The sequence below is a fragment of the Protopterus annectens genome, chromosome 13.part0, assembly GCF_019279795.1.
Source record: "Protopterus annectens isolate FY-2018-M chromosome 13.part0, PAN1.0, whole genome shotgun sequence".
Classification (NCBI taxonomy): domain Eukaryota; kingdom Metazoa; phylum Chordata; order Ceratodontiformes; family Protopteridae; genus Protopterus; species Protopterus annectens.
The window spans coordinates 1,037,462,111-1,037,482,386 of NC_056747.1; the positions used below are offsets into that span (position 1 = coordinate 1,037,462,111).

General features: G+C 42.0%; 1 protein-coding gene across 1 annotated transcript in view; it reads left to right on the forward strand.

Moving 5' to 3' along the window:
* The first annotated feature begins 1,031 nt into the window (after positions 1-1,031).
* ORMDL3 (ORMDL sphingolipid biosynthesis regulator 3) overlaps positions 1,032-20,276 on the forward strand; it is a 505,983-nt gene continuing 486,738 nt past the window's right edge. Inside the window, exon 1 of the mRNA XM_044055034.1 lies at positions 1,032-1,366. The gene's annotated coding sequence lies outside the window, so the exon portion shown is untranslated. The remainder of the gene's footprint in view (positions 1,367-20,276) is intronic.

Sequence of the window (20,276 nt, forward strand, 5' to 3'; positions counted from 1 at the left end):
ACTTGTTTTTTTACATATAGAAAGTTGTTTTGGTTAGTTATTATGATTCAATATTATTTACCACTATTTGTCAAAACAATTTTAATGATGAATGTGTGACAGACTCTTTCAATATGAGCCACAGAGGGATTTTTTTTCAAGATTCAGAATGAATAACATTTCTGTTAATGAGGTACGGTTAAGAAATGTAGACATCCTGACCAAAGGTCTCAACATTACATATCCAAATGTGGAATATTAACTCTCATAATATGGAACAAATGGACGAAAATTGGAACATGTTTAATATCTTAATAATAACTTCAACTAGAAAGCTCACGTGATGATTAAAATATGTTACTTTAAATGCACAAAGGGCTTTTTTTGTTAATATGATTTAGTGTTATATATCATGGATTTTAGTCAATTATTAACATTGAATGTGTAACAGTCTACATATCCTTTCAGTGTAGAGCAGTGAGGAGCATGGACTTTTTAAGACTCAAAATGTGGTATATTCGTAATAATGAGGTGCATTGCAGGGGTACGATCCTAATAATCAGGGCAACTCAGAGGTTTTGTCAAAAGTCATCATATACCCTTCCGAGCTAGGACCACCGACCTGTTAACAAAACTACATTACACACATTTCGTCTAAGACCAATAAATCTGGACAAAGCCATATATATATAATGTGGGGACAAAGGCCCACAAATGACAATTTTTAAATGTTGCTCTTACAAACATAGAACGTTGATAAGAATAACAGATTTTGCATCTGCCATGATTTTCTGACTTCATTCCTCAGTGATTTGACAAAAAAAATGATGAGGATTAGACCAAACATGAGGCAAAAAGTTGGACACGCTGCGAAATTCTGTACAGTTGAGAGGTATACTAATCTGCATTTCGGTAAGGTTATGCACCCGGAAGTGTTGGGTGCGCCTCTTGTTCGCGCAGAAGACAACTACGACTCCCAGCAGAACCTAAGATTAGAAGTGGGCGTGTTGTACTTGAATTTTGTCATACCCTCTGTTGCTTCACTTAGTTCGTGACGTTGAGGGGGAGTAACCTGGTTGTCAGCTGTTTGTGGGAGTGGAAATGAAGGCTAAAAACAAAAATAGGAGTTTAGAGCTTTGATAAGAAAAAGTAAATAAGAATAAAAATAACACGTCTTGTAGGATTTCAGTGACTTGCTACCCTACCGATAGGTAACAGCCCGGATTTAATTTATCTCAGTCTGGCAAGGAGGCGGAGGCTTATCGCAGCAGGGAAGCTCGAATAGAGACTTTTAATGCTTTGCAGTCTGCGAGGCAGGGGCTCAAACTCCGGCTTATTACAAGAAGACGTGCACTGTTTATATTTTTGGTACTCGTATGTGTTTAAAGTAAGTTGTTGTACTGATATGTGTTGTTAAGTTGCTTGAGCCTGGAAATGAAATTTCGTTATTATTTGAATTTGATATACCGCGGGTATGAATTAGATTTGTGCAAATCAAGGGCTTATACAATGATGTTCATATGTGCCTGGAATAATTTTCTTTCCCAGGATTTGAACTCCCATCCTTGCAAGTCAAGTAGGGGGTAAAAAGAGTTGAACAAAACATGCGGGGAAATGTACTGTATTCAAAAGTAACGAACAGATTCTAGTTTGTTAACCTGCCTTTGGGTTTCTTTCCCTGTTGACGGCTTCCAAGAGTGTCTTGAAAGTGGCACATATAGTGTACACTACCATTGTGTTTCCATGGGTGGGGTGGAGGGATCTCGGCTGTCAGTCTGCGTCTGCGATGGTTAAGAGTCTTTCAATGTCGACAGCAGAACGACTCTGGTGATTATCTACAGGCGAACCTGACTTGGTTTTGGACTTGCTGTTCAAATCTTACGCAGATAGTTCTGCTTCCTCACAGGGCTAGAGTTTAAATGCTTCCACGGGTTGTTTTTGGTTGCTTTTTCTGTAGTTAGGCTAGCAGTCATCGTTTGCTTGCTGTTTATATTTAATTTTTCACGTGCGTGAGGAGACGTGTTTCCTTTAGGGGAGTGCTTCTGCTGTTGCAGCACTTTGCTGCGCAGTACTTCAGACGTGTCACAGTATTCATTTAGGTTGAAGTAGCATAGTTCCAAGTACTACTCGTTTTATTTAGGTTAAAATAGTTTAATTACGAAATATGTAGCAGTTTTATGTTGGTTTGCATTTGTTAAGTAGAAAAGTACACCGGCTTCATGTACTTCTTTGCAGAATTCTAGGTCTCACGAAGCAAAAGTGCTTATGCATTGTAAAGGCAAAGTAAGACTAATAAAAACGGAGTAAGTTAAATTACACATCATGTCTACAGTGCCACCTGGTGCATGAAACCAGAGTAGGGGGCTACATTGCCGCTTGCTACCCACTCTGTCTGCAAAGCTGGAGTAGAATATTGCTCTCATGAGGCCAGAGTACCATGCTTGCCCATTGATCCGTGAGGTCTAGTCAAGATCTCCCCTGCAGTATGAGAGGCTGCAGCGAGGTTTATCGTCGCCCAAAATTCATGAGGCTAAGGCATCCAAACACAGTGTTGAGTTTTGGACACTTTGTTTTTTGAGCAGCAAAAACATAATTGTCATATCATAGGTGGGATCCCCTATCATGCTGCTTGATAGTTGTCTGTCTGTATGTGGAGAGTTTGTGATGCGTCCCTTCTCTGTCGCCGCATTTTGGGATTTGCAATTGGGAACTCTCCTCGATAATCAGTAAAGGCTGGTCAGTTTTATTTCCCTGCTTTTCCTCATTATGTATTTTACTGCAAGATTTAATATAATTATGCTTATTCATAATTAAGAGGGGTATGGGGAGTTTTCCAGGAAATAGTAGTCAGTCACTTTTGTACATTCCTGTATGACTTGCTTATTCATTCTGTGAGTTACACAATATCATTCTGATGCTTTTTATGTTTCTATATGCTCCTGAAGACTGGAGTCCACTGGTTGCTGCACCTTGTGTTTTGGTCTTTGAAATGTGGAATGTTAACTGATGTATCTTCTGTCTGAGCTAGTGTAACCTGTTGTTGTTGTTGTTGTTGTTGTTGTTGTTGTTGTGTCTTTCGGCTTTTCCCGGTTAGGGGTCGCCACAGCGGAACTCCGGTCTGCTAATGATTGGCAGTAGATTTTTACGTGCCAAGTTGCCAGCCCTGACGCACAACCTTCAAAGAAGGTACACGCATGTCTCTACACAGAAGACGCTCTAGCTGAGAATCGAACAGGACAACGTCTTATTGTAAGGCGACAATGCTACCGCAGCACCACCACCGCTAGTGTAACCTGTGTGGATGTTAAATGATTTCCTGGCACTTACTGGTTTTCCCAGTTTGTATAAATGCAACCTGTGATTTTCCTGAAATTAGTTTACAAGGTCCAACCCAATACTCTCATAGTGGGTGACTTCATCTACCCTGCCATCAACTGGGTGACTTCAACTACCCTGCCATCAACTGGGAAAACTATTCAAGTACCAATGTACGGGCCCAATGCTGTCTGGAATTTGAGTTCCAGTGCCCTGGACCAGCTCATTCTGACCCTCATTAGAAGAAGCAACATTCTTGACCTGGTTATCATCAACAAGGGAGACCGTTGCTCCACACCTATAATCAGTTCCTCCCTGGTTAAATTTGACCACAAACTGATCACCATAGAAATCTCCATCTCACCTACACCCCTGCTAAGGTGACCACCGTGAAAAACTTCTCTAAAGCAGAGTTTGGGCTCCTAAAAGCAGAGGTGGCTAACTTCTCAGCACCCATGCCAATGGAAAATAGCTGCATGACTGCAGAATCATACAACAATGCACTGTACGAGCATGTACACAAATGCATGGACTTTGCCATACCACATAGAACTAAGACACTGTCCTCCAAAAAAGGAAGCCAATCAGGTTGTCTCCAGCCTTCAGTAAACTCTACAACAGGAGGAGGAAACTGTTGCAGAAAAAAATTAAGTCACAAGACTGGAAAACCTCCCTTATCAGTCTCAACAAAAAACTGAGCTCCCTTATCAAATCCTCTAAAGCTATGGTTGCCACCTGTCTCACTTTGCAAGGGGCAGACCCTCTTTGGGCAGTTGTGTCCTGACATGTGATTGTAAACATGGCAAATGTCCAGCGATTTTATGACAAAATTATTTCTTATATTTTATGTAATAGTTGCATTAAACAGTTATTCTGTATCTGAAATACCTACATGTTATGAGAAACAGAATAAGCAACTAAAATGCTAGAAGACTATGCTTTTCTGTAGGCAAAACAGTTACGTTCTGTCCTTTGTACTGGCCGTGGGTATGTGTCGGCCTGTAAAATCTGATGTCTGTACCAAACATGTCCCACTTTGGCCATTTGAAAAGGTGGCAACCCTATCTAAAGCCAGCTATGAAGGCAGAATTACGGCTGACACCAAAAACAACCACAAAACCATCTATAGGTATATCGAAAACCTCAAAGACAATACCCAGATTTGCTCTGAGTTATTGCACAATGGCACCTCCTATACTGAGCCAACAGATATACCCAACATACTGGCTGACAGATTCAGTGCCAACTTTACCCCTCTCTCCCATCCCAAGGGCCCTGTCACAATACCAGATGAAAGCCTGGTACCCACCATTTCTGCAGCACAGGTAAAAGCTGCATTGTCCAAAGCTAAGAATACAGCATCCATGGGACCTGATATCCCTGGCTGCATCCTACATGAACTACAAAATGAACTGACACCACATCTGTGTGCCCTGTTCAATCACCGCCTTACCCCAGGCTATGTCCCTAACGAATGGTGCATTGCTGCAGTGTTCCCGCTCCATAAAAGGGTAGCAACTACAGACCCTGGGAACTATCGCCCCATTAGCCTGACAAGCCTGATATGCAAAGCTATGGAGCGCATCATCATGGACCTGCTTAACAAAGATATAGGCAATCCCCAAACTCTTGACCCTTTGGCTTTGACAAGGGGAGATCCTGCCAGCTGAACCTGGATTTCTTCTTCGAGGCATCACCAAGGCTTTGGATGAGGGTAAGGCAGAGTGCATACAGCCTACCTCGACCTGGCCAAGGCCTTTGATACCATTCTCCACTCAGGTAACAACGATAAACTCACCAAACTAGGCATCTGTCCTTACATCACTAGATGGGTTGCAAATTGGCTCACAGACAGGACCCACAGAGTGAAAGTTGTGGATTCTAAGTCAGACTGTCAGTCATGAGTGGAGTCCCACAGGGCTCGATCCTGGGCACTCTCCTGTTTGGCATCTACTTCTCAGTAGCCCAGGCCACACAGAAGGAATCTGGCTAACCAGGTTCGTTGATGACTGCAAGCTAGGAGTCATTATCAAATCTTCAGATAATGCAGACATCCTACAAAAGGGTCTCTCTGAGATCTGGGCACCCAGGTTGACAGCCACCTCACCTTTGACCACCACATTGCCATTGTGGTCAGAAAGTCCTTCTATGTGGCACATCTTATAACCAAAGGTTTCACATCCAGGAAGAAAGAGGTCATCATTCCTCTCTACTCATCCCTCATTAGACCAGTCATCGATCCTCTCTACTCATCCCTCATTAGACCAGTCATCGAATATAACGCCCCATTTGGCATGTACCTGACAAGACACCACCTACAACAGCTGGAGAGGCCGCAAAAGTACCTTGCAAGAAAAAAATCCTAGGCCTTAAACACATGTCCTACATGGACAGACTCAAGAAACTTCAGGTGTTCTCCGTCTCATCGTCTATTTAGAGGTGATCTCTGCTTGACTTACAAAGCCATGTCCAACCCAACCCTACTTGAAATGCTACACCTAAAGAAATCCCAATCCACACGCTGCAGAGATCACAACCTCATTACCACAATTAACAGAACATGCTGGAGGGACAGGTTCATCTTCCAAAGACTGCCCATACTCTGGAATAAGCTTCCCATTCATGTCAAGCAGAGCACCTCACTGGCCCTCTTCAAGAGAAATCTTGACGAGTGTATGGGTAACAGAAAGTTCACTCCAGGGATCATTCCAGTTGCACTACTGTATATGGGCACTGTGAACTAACATTGGGTGGCACGGTGCTTGGGCAAATTTTTTATTTTTGGGGGTGGGGGGCTAGGCTTGTAAAGGCTCCAAGACCATTAGCCTAGTACACACACCCATGAACAGGCCTTGTCTGACTAATCCACTTTAGCAGTAGGCCCATTTAAAAAGTTTGGTGGCATACCCATCACCTGTCCCTGATTTGTTTTACCTCCTAGTTTTGCCCTGACCCTTGTAAAAATGTTGTTGAATGATGATTGATTATAGTTGGTCAGTCTCTAATGACATGCATTTAGTTTCGTACTTGTTTTACATTAACATGCATTTTCTAAAAATCTGTTTTCTTACCTTTTTAGTATAGTTCAGTAAAATTTAAAAATATTGTCCCTGATTTTGGACTTTATCCTTCCATTATTTTTGTCTTTGTGCAGAATTCCTTAGTAGAGATTTGAAGGTAATCAGAGTCGGATTATATTTAAATTATAGATGAATGTAAGTATTACAATAATTTATCATCATGAGTAGGTGAGAACTGAAGTAGAGAGGCTGTGATAGTTTTCGTGTGTGCCATATGCTTACAGGAGGATGGGGGGGGGGGGGGGCTGGCAGTCCACAGTAGCAAAACAAAGTTGTTCTGTGTTGGCTTTAAGTATTTGAATTTCATATGCTGTAGGTTTATAAAGGGACAAAACATGAAACAAAGTGTGACTTACATCTTGTAAATATCCTGCTGTGAAAAGAATTTCCTCTGCTGTTTGTTGGCAGGAAGGATTTTCTTTTGCTTCGGTAGCTTTTTCAAAACTGGGCAACGGCAGAGTGAGTGGTTGACTAGATAAGGGTATATAGAAGTGGTTATAACAACAATAAGCATACTGGTAAAAGTGTACTGACTGTTTAAACAGTGAGAAAACCATTGTGTAGGTTTAGAATTTCAGTAATAGTTTGCTGCATAGTTATGTGTGTGACCTGCAGTTTCTGTAACATGTTTAATACAGACTGTTTTTCCACAGGCATGCTTAAACTGTCCAGTAACATTACTCTTATAGGTTCATAGGTTCATACTAGGCTATCTGCCCTGGGGCAATTATAAGCCTAGCCCGATTCTGTATGGCTTATGCCACCCCTTGATTTGAGTATACTGTGCCCTTTTTAAGGTTTAGTTTACTGTGCCTCTGTCTAATAGTGACACGGGAGTAATCCCTGGGACAAACCTACGATCCCCCATCCACTTATCGAGATTCTTCTTGAGATTCAGTGAGGTGCTCTGCCTCACATGAACTGGAATTCTATTCCAGAGCGAAGGGAGCCTCTGGGTTATGAACCTGTCCCTCCAGCAAGTTCTATTTATTTCTGTGCTGAGGTTCAAGTCCCTCGAGCGTGTGGCTCTAAGGGATTTAGATTTACTGAGGTGGAGCATGTCTATTAATTCTGGATTTGACATAGCTTTGTATGTCAGGCATAGATCGCCTCGAAGTAGGCGGTATGCAACTGAGTAGAGCTGGAGTTTTTTTAACCGAGCAGCATATGGCATCTGTTTGAGACCCTTGATCCTCTTGGTGAGATACTTTTGGGGTCTTTCTAATTGCTGCAGGTGTCGGGTAAGGTACATCTCAAAAGGGGCATTGTATTCTATGATGGGCCTGATGAGGGATGAATAAAGGGGCACGATTACCTCTCTTGATCTAGATGTGAAACCCTTCGTGATGGGGTAGGCTATGTAGAAGGTCTTTCTAACCACTTTTTGGCAATGTGGTTTTCAAAGGAGAGATTGCTATCAACTTGGGTCCCCAGGTCCCTAAACTTTCTCTGTACTTAATGGGTTTCCGCCTGTGTGGTAATTTGTGGGCACTTTGTTTTTGCCAAAGGGTATGACTATACATTTTTTGGCATTTAGCTTTAAACCATGGCGCTGGCACCAGTTATCTGTCTCTGTGAGACCTTTTTGAAGGATGTTTGTGTCAGCTGGAGAGTTGATTATGGCGCCCAGTTTGCAGTCGTCTGCGAACTTGGTGAGCCATAGTCCTCCCACATTTGCCTGTACCTCGGAAAAGTATATACCGAACAAGAGTGGTCCCAGGACAGAACCCTGTGGGACGCCACTTGTGACCGGTTTCGAGTCTGAAATGGCTCAAGCAACTCTCACTCTGTGGGTTCTGTCTTTGAGCCAGTTTGAGACCCATCTTGTGACATAGGGGTTTATATTTAAGCTGGATAGCTTATCTATGATGCCCGAGTGGGGTATTGTGTCAAATGCCTTTGCAAGGTCCAGATAGGCTGTGTGGACTACCTTCCCTTCATCTATGGCTTTGGTGACTGTTTCAAAGAAGTCAACCAGGTTCAAAAGGCAGGATCTGCCATTGACAAAGCCAAACTGGGTAGGATCTAGTGTCTGTAGGTCCCCAATGTCTTTGTTTATGAGCTCCATGATGATCCTCTCCATAGCCTTGCAGACTAAGCTAGTCAGGCTTATGGGGCGATAGTTTCCAGGGTCCATAGAGGCTCCACCTTTGTGGAGTGGGACCACTGTTGCTGTATGCCATTCTGTGGGCACATATCCTGTAGTGAGGCTGAGATTGTATAGCTGTTTTATTTGAGGGATTAGTTCCTCTTGTAGTTCATGTAGGACGCAACCTGGGACGCCATCTGGTCCCATGGAAGCAGTGTTTTTTGCTTTGGAGAGGGCAGCCTTCACCTGAGCATCTGAGATGTTTGGGAGGCAGCCCTCTGCCGGGATAGATACTTGCTCTTTTGGGGGGGAGGGGGTGGAGAAGTTTGCACTAAACCTGTCTGCCAAGATATTGGCGATGTCTGTGGGTTCAGTGTATTTTTTGTTGTTTAGAATCAACTCAGAACAAGTCTGGGAGTTGCATCCCAGGTTTCTAACATAACTGAAAAAAGCCTTATGATTGTCTTTGGTGTCCAGTGCAATTTTTCTCTCGAAGCTGACCTTGGAGGATTTTATGAGGGATCGTAATTTTTTGCTAGTACTGATCAGAGATGCCTTCCCTATTAGGGATTTTGCTCTATCATGTAGTAGCTTCCTCCTTCTGTTGTACAGTTTATTCATGGCAGGGGTCCACCAGACTGGACGCCTGCCTTTGGATGATTGGGTCTTGGTTTTGTTTGGGATAGCATGATCCATGCATTCCTGGAGATGTCCGTAGAATGCATTTATATAGGATTCTGCAGTTTCCACTGGCCCTGGGGCCTTGAAGGATTCCACTTCAGTTTTGAGAAGTGAGAAGTTCGCTTTTGAGAAGTTTTTCACTGTGGTTTTCTGGGCTGGGGGTGGGGTCGGGTTGTGGACATCCAGTGAGATTAATTTATGGTCTGATCTTACCAGTGAGGGATATACTTCTGGTGTGGAGCATAGAGTCCCCATGTTGGTAATGATCAGGTCTAGTATGTTGTCCCCTCTTGTGGCAGTGGTGACTAGTTGTTCCATAGCATTTGAGTTTATAATTTCCAGGAATCTTTGGGCTAAGGTGCTGGGGCTTGAGTAGTGCTCCCAGTCAATGTTTGGGTAGTTGAAGTCGCCCAATATAATGGTGTTCGGAGAGATCTTCATGTTCTCCAATGTTTTCAGGAAAGCCGAATGGGATTCCTGACTTTGAGAGGGTGGTCTGTAGGATGCTATAAACTGAAAAGCCGTCTTGCCCACTGTTAGTTGCACATGGATGGTCTCCGATACTTCGTGCAATGCCACTAACCTGGAGGTGTGGATATCCTTGATAAATATGGAAACTCCCCTCCTTTTGTGGTTCGGTCCGGGTTTTGGGGCCGAAAAGCATGATCTGAGGTATAGCCTGGTAGTGCTGGGGTGCTCTCTGGAGCCTTGAACCAGGTTTCTGTCACTGCACAGATATCAATGTTCTCCATACTGAGGAGAGCTTCGAGTGCGTGCATCTTGAGGTTAAGACTTCTGGCATTTAGCAGCATTACCCTTAGTTTCTTGGTCCTTGTGCTGTCTATGGGGGTGGGTTTGACTTTTGAGCCTTGACTAAAAAAGGCACTATGGGGGTGGCAAGAGCCTTTGCCAATATCCGAAAGCCCAGTGGTGACAGGTGCAAGCCGTCCCTAGCGAAGCAACGTGGCTTGTCGAGCATGTCATCCCAGGCTGACAGACACTGGATCCCCTTTGAATGACACAAACATTTTAGCCAATTGTTAAAATCGATCATTTTGTCTTTGTACTGTGCCATCATTCTAGGTGAGGGTAAGTTGCTGCTCAAGGTCAGGGTCATACTAGCCTGGGCTACATGATCAGAGAGCTCCTCTATGTCTCTTTTCATGTAGTCCAGGGAGGTACATCTCAGGTCATTCACACCAGCATGTACAATGACTTGAGTCATATTTGTATTTGCTTTGGAGTGACCTGAGTGCTTGCGTTATGTGTCGGATCCTAGCACCCGACAGGCAGCTCACCGTGACCTTCTCTTTATTCAGCCTGGTGAGCGGGACGTCAGTGTGTCTGACAATAGAGTCACCTATAACAAGAGTATCAGGTGTGTTATTCAGCCTTAAGGGCTGTGGCTGCTTGGCACACTGACTTTGTGGGTTATGTGTTGTGTGTGTTTTGTTTTGAGGTAGTGTTTGCTTGGATGTCTGCTTTGGAGGTCTCTGTTGCTTGGGTAGATTTTTATTTAGAGCCTTCGAGTATGTTTTTGTGTATTTATGTGTTTGGTTCGCTGATGTGGTGGGACTATGTGATACTGGAATTGTGTTGTGTGAGGTTACCTTCTCCTCCTGACTGGTTACACCAGTTTTGAGATGACAGAGCTCAGCCTCTAGTTTGGCTAAATAGTTGCATCTCTCACATATATTTGAACCTGCTTGGAGGAGGAGAGGGTTGTCCGTGTACATGAGACAGTTGTAACATTGCCTCAAAATTCCCAGATTCACCAGCTGGACTGGAGAGGAAACCATTGACTGACCTTTGGACATGCTAGAGTAACAGGGAAACTGAATTTAAGACGGACCAATAGAGGACAGGGTAATCGTAGAGAGTATAAGAGTAGGTAGTGCTTATGGTTTAATAGTGCTGACTTGTAGGATTACTTAATTGGACCAGTGAGGGGCCTTAGAATGAGAATATGGTGTTTAAATTGAGAGATAGAGCAGTTCTAAGGGAAAAAGTGAAGAGCAGACTTTGTGGAGCCAGGAATAGTTTAAACCCAATTAGGCGGCGCTGCCCGTTGTTGCGCTATGCTCAAAAACGCGCAAAAAAGGGTTTTAAGAGAGGAAGATGAAGGAGTTTTGGAATTGACCCAAAATGGCCAATAAAACTACAGTTTCAAGTCAGTAACCACTCCCACAGGAGCAGGCAGGCTGCTCAATGTTTTTCACTGCCACTGATCAACAGAGAGACTTTCCTTTAGCCCAAGCAAAAAATGGCCTCACAGAAACTTACAGACAGTTCAAGAACAGCAAGCCTGTAACTGAACTTTTTTAAATCTCAGAAAAGTGGGAAAAAAGCAAGATTTTTTTTTTTTTTTTTTTTTTTTTTTTCAGAGATAGCAGAGGTTAACAAGTATCAACAAGTTATAACAGTGCAGTAAATGACCCCACACAAGAGTGCTAGGCCAAAGACAGATAAAATGCAAGTTTTGAGAAAAAAACGATTTTAAAAATAAGTGCAAACAGGAAATTCAGTAAACAGCTCTAGGTTGTTGATGGTAAATCTGTGCTGCACCTTTAATAATATGTTCTGAATGCTGGACAATGCTATGAATATCTAATTAGTGGTGTTAACTCTGGAAATAAATATGTATATGTGTCTCATAGTTTTCTCCTTCTAGACATACTGCCCAGTATTGCGCATTATTCTGTGGACATTTTGTATATATTTTATGTCTGTTGCTGTTGGATTGTGTTAACAGCAGTGTCGTAGTTTACAGCATGCACATCAGTTAGCCCCATAGTGTAGAACAGGGCCTCCCCATTATGCATGTCTTATTAAGTGTTTGCTTTTGGTTAGTTTTGTCCTTTGATCCTATATAAAGCTCTGCTCTTTCTGTCGTGAGTATTATAGTGTGCACACTGAGATGTGATGCCCTCTGGAGTACCAGTTCAGCTTGTTTTATACAGTCTGATATTTCTTGTTATTGATCTGCATTCAGCTCTATTCATCTCAGAACTTGAAGTACGGTGGATATGTTCACGTGTGTTGCTAAGCTACCTAGCAGGCATTTGATTTTAACAGAACTACTTCCTGTCTGTGCTGCTGCTCGTGATTAATTAGGATGTCTGAGTTTGTGCACCTTCCCTTAAAGTTGTGTATCTTTAGGAACTACATAACTCCATCATACTTACTGTATTTTGTTATTAAACCAGTGCCAATGCAGTTGCAGGCAACAGTATTTTTAGTGATAAGTTGCTTGTATAGTCTATATGATGAAGACATCAAATAAATGTAAGATTATAGCGTCACAGGTTTGGCAAAGAAGCTTAGAGCTTATTGGCCACCAGGCTTGATGAGCAGGATCATACATTGAAATTTGTGGGTGCCCCTTGCTGACCTATTTTTTCTTTTATGTATGTATGTGTTCATGGGCTGAGTTTAATTGAAAGGGAGAATTTAGTACATATACATGAAAATCTTTCAGATACAAAGTTGTCAGGATTGACAGTGTGGTTTGATATTAGTTTTACTGAGACTGAATGTCCTGTTGTTAACTGACTTGCTTTGAGTCAGTCAGTAGGCAAATGGAGGCGGAAGGAATCCAGCTTTGTACCTTGGTCTGCAGGAAGCAGCTAATTGCCGTAGTCCTTTGCACTAACTACCATACCTGCATTTCTGGTTGTACCTTGTCTAACTGCAACAGATTACATGCATGGAGGTTACAGTACAGGGTACGGAGTTCTGTAATTAATGTAATACAAGCATATATAACACCATGTGTTTACTGTAGTAAAAAAAGGCTTTCAATGTAGCATACTTGATTAGTAAAGACATTGCTTCAAGAACAAAAGAGTTTATAACCCCTCTGTACTCGGCACTTATCTGTCCCATAATTGAATATAATGCCCCATTCAGCATGTACTGCACAAAGCACCTGCAGCAACTGCAGAGACCTCAAAGGTTTCTAACAAAGAAGATCAAGGAGCTCCAGCATGTGCTTTACACAGACCGACTAAAGTCCCTGTCACTATATTCCATATCATATAGACTTCTTAGGGGAGACTTATGTCTGGCCTACAGAGCAATCCCAAGACTGAAACCTAATGAACTTGCTGCATATCGGCAAATCAAACTGGAATAGGGCTACCCGTTCCAGGGATCTAAATATGGCCTGAGACTTAAATAGGATATGCTGGAGGGACAGATTTATCTCCCAGCTACTGCTGCGTCTTTGGAACAGGCTATGAATTCATGTGGAACGGAGCACCTCTATGAACACTGTTCAAGTGGAACCTGGAAGAGTGGATGGGGCACCATAAATGCTTGCCAGGGATAGTGCCCACAACCCTCCTGGATGTGGGCAATCATCACTGAATGCAATCTTGAGTATGGACTAGTATTTTTATGGTATTATATTGGGATGAAAAGGCTAGGCTTAAAATGACCTTTGGGTCGATAGCCTAGTAATCTGCTATGATCGTATGATTGGGGTGCAATTTACTCCAGCTGAATGTGCTTAGCAGACAGTAGCTCCTGTGTAGGTATCAAATGGAAGATCAGCACGTACAAGAATTCCAAGGTCTTTAACTGTTGTTGTCAAATTTTAGTTGCTGCCCCTGAGTAATACATAAATCTAGTAACAAAGGAGTTGCTAGACACCAGAATGTTTCATATTGTGACATTGAAGGTAAGATTTCTACAGCACCATTTGTTTAGTATCAAGTGCCATTAGAAGGGAGGTAGTGTTAGACGGTTTAAGGAAAATGCTCACAGTTTTGCAGTCATCTGTATAATTTGGTGACTCTGGCACTGGAGTCAGTTTTAACATCTGAGAAAAAACTAGAAAGGAAAGGCTTCAGGAAAGAGCTTTGGGGGACACCACTGTTGATGGGTATAAAGATCCTAGGAGACCTGTTACTCTTTAGTTTTTTTGTATGACCCTGCAGTCACTTGTGGTCCCAAGTTGTTCAGTTTCCATTGCCTTTAGATCATAGAATGTAAGGATGATTATGCTGTGGGCCACAGTGTCATGTTCTTCTGCCTGATTCAGGTAAATCTACATGGACAGATAAATCTTCATCCAGGATGGAAGATACATCATTGAAAAAAAATGTACTGGGGACAGACTGTGGAAAGGAAGGTTTCCTGTGTCTGCCTGAATAAATTCCACACTGATTTTGCCCATTGCTGTTTGTACTGTGTGCTTGTGATTTTGAATGCATTATCTAAGTTTGTGAAAAGTCTTTCCTTGTGGATTTGGACAATAACAGGGACATAGCCAGTTTTTAATATTTTCTGAAAGTGTGTGTTGAGTGTGTACTTTTGGTTGCACAAATTAGGCTCATTGATCTTTCTGACCTTTGAGGACAGATATGAGTATCCCAGTGTAATTTCAAGTGGGATTGTACTGCAGAGAAGAGTGGATAGGGTTCCATTTGTGGCTTGACATTTTTGTTCTGTGTAAGTCTTTCAGCACAGTTTATTTATGCCCATGTCATCCAGTGTGCAGAAACCCTTTTGCAGGTTATCTGCTTTCATGTTCTCAAGGAGATTGTTTCTTAACCGTCAATCTGACTTGGGGAGAACTGTATAGTTGTGCACGTGACTTGGACACCTTGGGACGAGTGAATCATTTGTTATTGATGGAGATGAAACTTGTATATTTTTCAGGAGCTAGGGGTTTGTACCACTGTTTAATAGACTGTATATTTAGATATATGTCATAGTTTGTATTTTCTATTTGGTGCATTTTTTTCAGTTATTGATCACTATGCATTTTGCTTGAGTAAAAAAAAATGTTTGCTCATGAACAGATGTTTTTGTCCCCTCTTCCTTCTTGAGTTTATGGAGGATGGCTGCGACATCACATTTACTCTCTTAGTAAGAGTTTGTTGTTAGAGAAGTGTGTTGTCTGATATAGGTACTAGAGTAGATTGATAAAACAGTCTTTAAAGAAGGTTTAAGAAATATTGAGCAAATTCATGCACATTTTCTTAGTTTTAGTGTTGAGAAAAAAATACACAGATCATTGTAGCTACCTCCCTACTGTTTACTTCGTCTTCTTTTGACTTTTTCCCGGTTAGGGGTCGCCACAGCGGATCATCTGTCCGTTCATGATTGGCAGTGGAGTTTTACGGTGTCGAGTTGCCAGCCCGGCACCCAACCTTCCACAGGAGGCACACACATGCACACACTCACACCTAGGGCCAATTTAGAGTGTCCAATTCACCTACTGCATGTCTTTGGGATGTGGGAGGAAACTACCTCCCTACTGTTTACTACTCCCACTAAAAGCTTAATGACTGTGTGAAATAAATTACCATGGAACACAGAAACAGTCTTTGAGGACAGTTAAAGGCATTTGTGCACCTATTGGTTAATTTATGTATTTTAGTTAACCAGTGTACTAATGTTCTAACCTCCTATAGAATGCTTGTGTAAGTATTCATTCTCATTGCATTCTTGAAATTTGTCGTACATTTTTTAGTTTGCAGTTTCTTCCGGAAAGTGGTACCATAAATTCACCATCTTGTTTTCTAGGAAGGGGGCAAACTACTCACTTCCTGTTCTTTTCACTGAGTTATTGCATTGATTTCCCCTCTTATGGTTGTCTCTTTTTTTCTTTTGATTTTTATAGAAGAGGGTCTCCATAATGACACACACTACTTAGAAAGGAGGGATCTCCTTTATTGTTTATAGAGAGAACATTTTTTCTGTTGTCTTTTATTGATGTTGATGCTCTGTCCTGTGTAGCGCATTGTGTGTGGCCTTCTTATTATTTTGTGACATTGCTTGCTTAACTCTGCAACACCTGATATAATTGCTCTTTTCTGTTCTTATTGTTTAGATCTTCATACTACCAGTTGTGTTCTTTCTCTGTTTTTGTTTCTCAGCATTGCACTATGTTGGAATTGAGTGTGATACTGTTGGCTTTTCCCAGACTTTGGTAAGTATTTTGCATTATTTTGTCTCTCCTGTATTTCATCTGTCTTTTCCTCAGTCCGTCTTTGCATCATGTAATTGTTCATAAAAATGAACAAAGTATTGCCCAAGATGTTTATCATGTGATCTTTGCTGCAGTAGCCTTTGCTGTATGTGTTATATCCTGTACATGTGTGGACAGGAGAAAGATGTCCTTAAGTTTTGGAAGCTGTCCTGCTATGTCATGTCTTGTGCAGGATTTAACCCACACAGGATGAACGCTACTGCACAATTCTAAGCTAACATCTAATGTTATGGTAACTTTACTTACAGAACTGTACTTTTCTCACAAAAAAGAGTTGTCCCTTGGTCTGTAGTCTTGCATATTGATCTGTCTTCTCTTTTAAGCCTTGGAACTAAATGCTTTTGACCTTATGTGTTATTTCAGAGTCCAACATTGAAAAGTTTCCTTCAGCACTTCAATTTCAGTCCCTTTCTTTCTGTGGCTTTAGTTATCTCTGCATGAAATTGGTGACGAGATTCTCTATTTCATATGCTTTTATTATCTGATGCCACTGTTGTGTGGTAAGCTCATTGCTACTGTCAAAACAACTCCAGTCTGCTTTTGAATTCTTTCCCCTAAGAATGCAGGTTAGCTCTTAATTTTTTGGACTTTTCCTTATCAACATAATGAGCAATGGTGAGTGTTCTGATTTTAAACAGAGAATATGTATGCAGAATCTCAGTAAGATAAACACATTCCTTGGTAATCACGATTGTATCTGATTTTGAATGTGATCTCTTGGAAGCCCTAATGTTTTGTGTACATCTGCCATACCAATTAATGCTGCATACTTTTAAATAAAATGATCTAACGCAGGTCCCCTGTGAGTTCTAGACTGGTATGCACTTCGCCAGTGGAAAAAAAAACTGTGTTCCAGTCTCCTGCCCAGGAAACTGTTGCCTTTTGTCCTGTAATCTAATCCCTAGTGCTAAGTACAGATTTACAGTTGTGCATAATGCTGCTCCTAGCTTCCATTTTGCTAATATAAATCTACTTTCAATATATTTTTGCACTTTTAAAGCTGAATTTATTCGATGTAATGCCCAGCAGTACCCATTACGCTTCTCAATAGATATGATGAAAATCCTAATTTATGCCAAAGGTTCTCTAGTTTCAGATGCTGAATGTCATTCAAATGCATTTCTTGCAGTACTGTATACAGAGGCATAGTTTCTGTAACGTACACAGATACCTCAGATATTTTTACAGGATTTGTCAAACCAAATGCAAATTCCATTTTAAAACTGCAAATATTACTTTTACAGTATTTTCCTGTCTGGCATCAGCTATTACATTTAGCTGTACAAGCTACACTTGAGTGTTGCATTCAGAAGTAAATATAACATTATATTAGCATTGGTTTCTTTGTTTAATTTTGTGAAAGGCATTTCTTGCATCCTTACATATATAGAACTGTTATGAATCAGTAGCATAAAGTAGAAAAAACTATAATCAACAATAATTTGTGCAAACTTTCAACATATTTTACATTTTCTGTAATGCACTTCCAAGTAGAAAACTGTTGCCTAACAGAACAGAGGTTCTGGATTAACAACAGGGATTACTGTTCAATGCTAGGAGTCTAAACAAATAACTCCACTCCCTAGAAGCTCTCTTCATCCTAGAAAATGCTGATTTCTGTGCCGTCACTTGAGACATGGTTTAAAGCAGTGGAGAGCACACCAAGAGTGCAAAGTTATAATGCATACATTTAGACCAGCTACTTCACAGGCAGGGACTAAAGGTGGAGGAGATGGATTGCCAACTGTCTCACTGACAGTACTCGCACTGTAAAAGTTGCAGACTCCAAATCTGACCTCTAAAGCAGTGACAAGTGGAGTACCACAGGGTTCCGTCCTGGGACCTCTCCTGTTTGGCATCTACTTCTCTGAAGTAAAGGCTAACACAGAAGGCCTCTGGCTAACGAAGTTCGCAGATGACTGCAAACTAGGAGCCATAGTCAAGTCCCCAAATGATGTGGACATCCTACAGAAGGGCCTCGCTGAGCCAGATGCCTGGTGTCAGAGCCATGGCCTCAAGCTCAATGACAAAAAGTGCAGTGTCATCCCCTTTGGTAAAAACTCTGTGTACCCATGAACTACCACATAGGCAGCAATCTACTTAACACCGAATGTGTGATAAAAGACCTTGGGACCCAGGTGGACAGTAGTCTCTCCTTTTGATAGTCACATCGCCACAGTAGTCAGGAAGTCCTTCTACGTGGCACACCTCATCATGAAAGGGTTCTCATCCAGGAAAAAAGAGGTCATTGTTCCTCTGTACTCGACACTCATTAGACCCATTATAGAGTACAACGCCCCTTTTGGAATGTACCTCACAAGACATCTGCAGCAGCTGGAAAGGCCACAGAAGTACCTCACAAAGAGGATTACTGGCCTCAAACAAATGCCCTACACTGACTGCCTCAAAAAAACTCCAGCTTAATTCCGTAGCATATCGCCTACTCCGAGGTGATCTCTGCCTAACATATAAAGCTATGTCAAACCCAGAGCTGTTGGACATGCTACACCTAAAGAAATCCCAATCCCTCTGAGCTACACGCTCTAGGGACCTAAACCTTGTCACCACAATAAACAGGACATGCTGGAGGGATAGATTCCCGTCCCAGAGACTTCCCATACTCTGGAACAAGCTACCCATCTATTTCAAGCAAAGTTTTTCATTAGCACTCTTCAAGAAAAATCTTGATGAGTGGATGGGAAATAGGAAATGCACCCTGGGGATCACTTCTGTGTCAGTGCTCGACAGTGGCACAGGAAAATTAACTTTCGTGGGTGGCGTAAGCCAGAGAACCTTGTTGGCTAGGCTTACGTAGGCCCTTGGGCCGATAGCCTAGTACCTACCTATGAACCTATGAGAGGTGTCTATTTACTTCAAAAATAAATATACTGCAAGGCTTTTCAAACAGGACAATGCACTTGAGCTGCTCCATATTCAAGCAAAATGCAATACCATTTCCCTGCAAGCTATGGGTCCCCCTCTATGACCCAGGAAACCCATACCATATATGTAAACTTATTAGAAACACTAGTCATCCAACCCAATACCATCCCGCTATTAACTGTAGACACATGAATCCTATACTACACCAAACGTACAGGCACAGACATTCCTGAATTTTGTAAACACAAACTCCCTGGACCAGATGGTCAGTACCCCAACCAGGGATGCAACCATACTGGATCTGATCCTCACTAATATGGGAGAGATCTGCACATCCCCTACTGTAAAGTCTTCCTTGGTAAGGTCAAACCACAACATGGTGTCCTTTGAAGTAAAAATAAAACCTGGACCCCTAGCTAAACCTGGAATTTTCAATAACTATTCTAATGCTAACCTCCTGCTATTAAGTGATAACCTGGCAAAATTTCAATCCCCCATAAACCCTGAGAACACTGCTGCCTATACAGAACAGTTCACAGAAACGCTGTACAGGCATGTTAATAGCTACATAGAGGCATTTGTATCCACCAGGAAGAAGTGCAGAACTAACTCAAAAAAACAAGACACCCTGGTGGAATCACAAAATCAATAGGCTGTATAACAGAAGGAAGAAAATCATGGCAAAAATTAGGAGGTGCAGCACCCAGCCGGATAAAAGCACTCTCATCAAGCTTAACACACAACTCTGAGGACAAATAGTCTACCAAACCCAAATTTGAGATAAGTTTGGCCTCCCAGGCCAAGGACAACAACAAGTCATTCTTTAGCTATGTCCGCAACCTCAAAGGCAATGCAAAGAGCTCTGCACACAGTTGTGTAAATGGAGCCACCTGTACTGAGCCAGAAGACATGGCAAACCTCCTGGCTGATAAATTCAGCTCCAACTTTACCCATGTCTCTCTTCCCTAAACCTTCCCTCAGGAAATAAAATCAAATACTACAACTCCTGCTATCACTAGGAAACAGGTCCTTAATCCTCTAAGACCAAGAACACTGCATCACTGGGGCCAGACAATATTTCAGGATGCCTTCTAAGTAGCATGAAACATGACCTATCAGGGTCTCTGGAATTACCATTTAACTGTAGCCTCCAAACAGGCTTTGCATCTCATGAATGGAGAACAGCAACAGTCATCCCTCTGCACAAAGGTGGGCTAAATACAGACCCATAAGTCTCACTAGTCTTGTA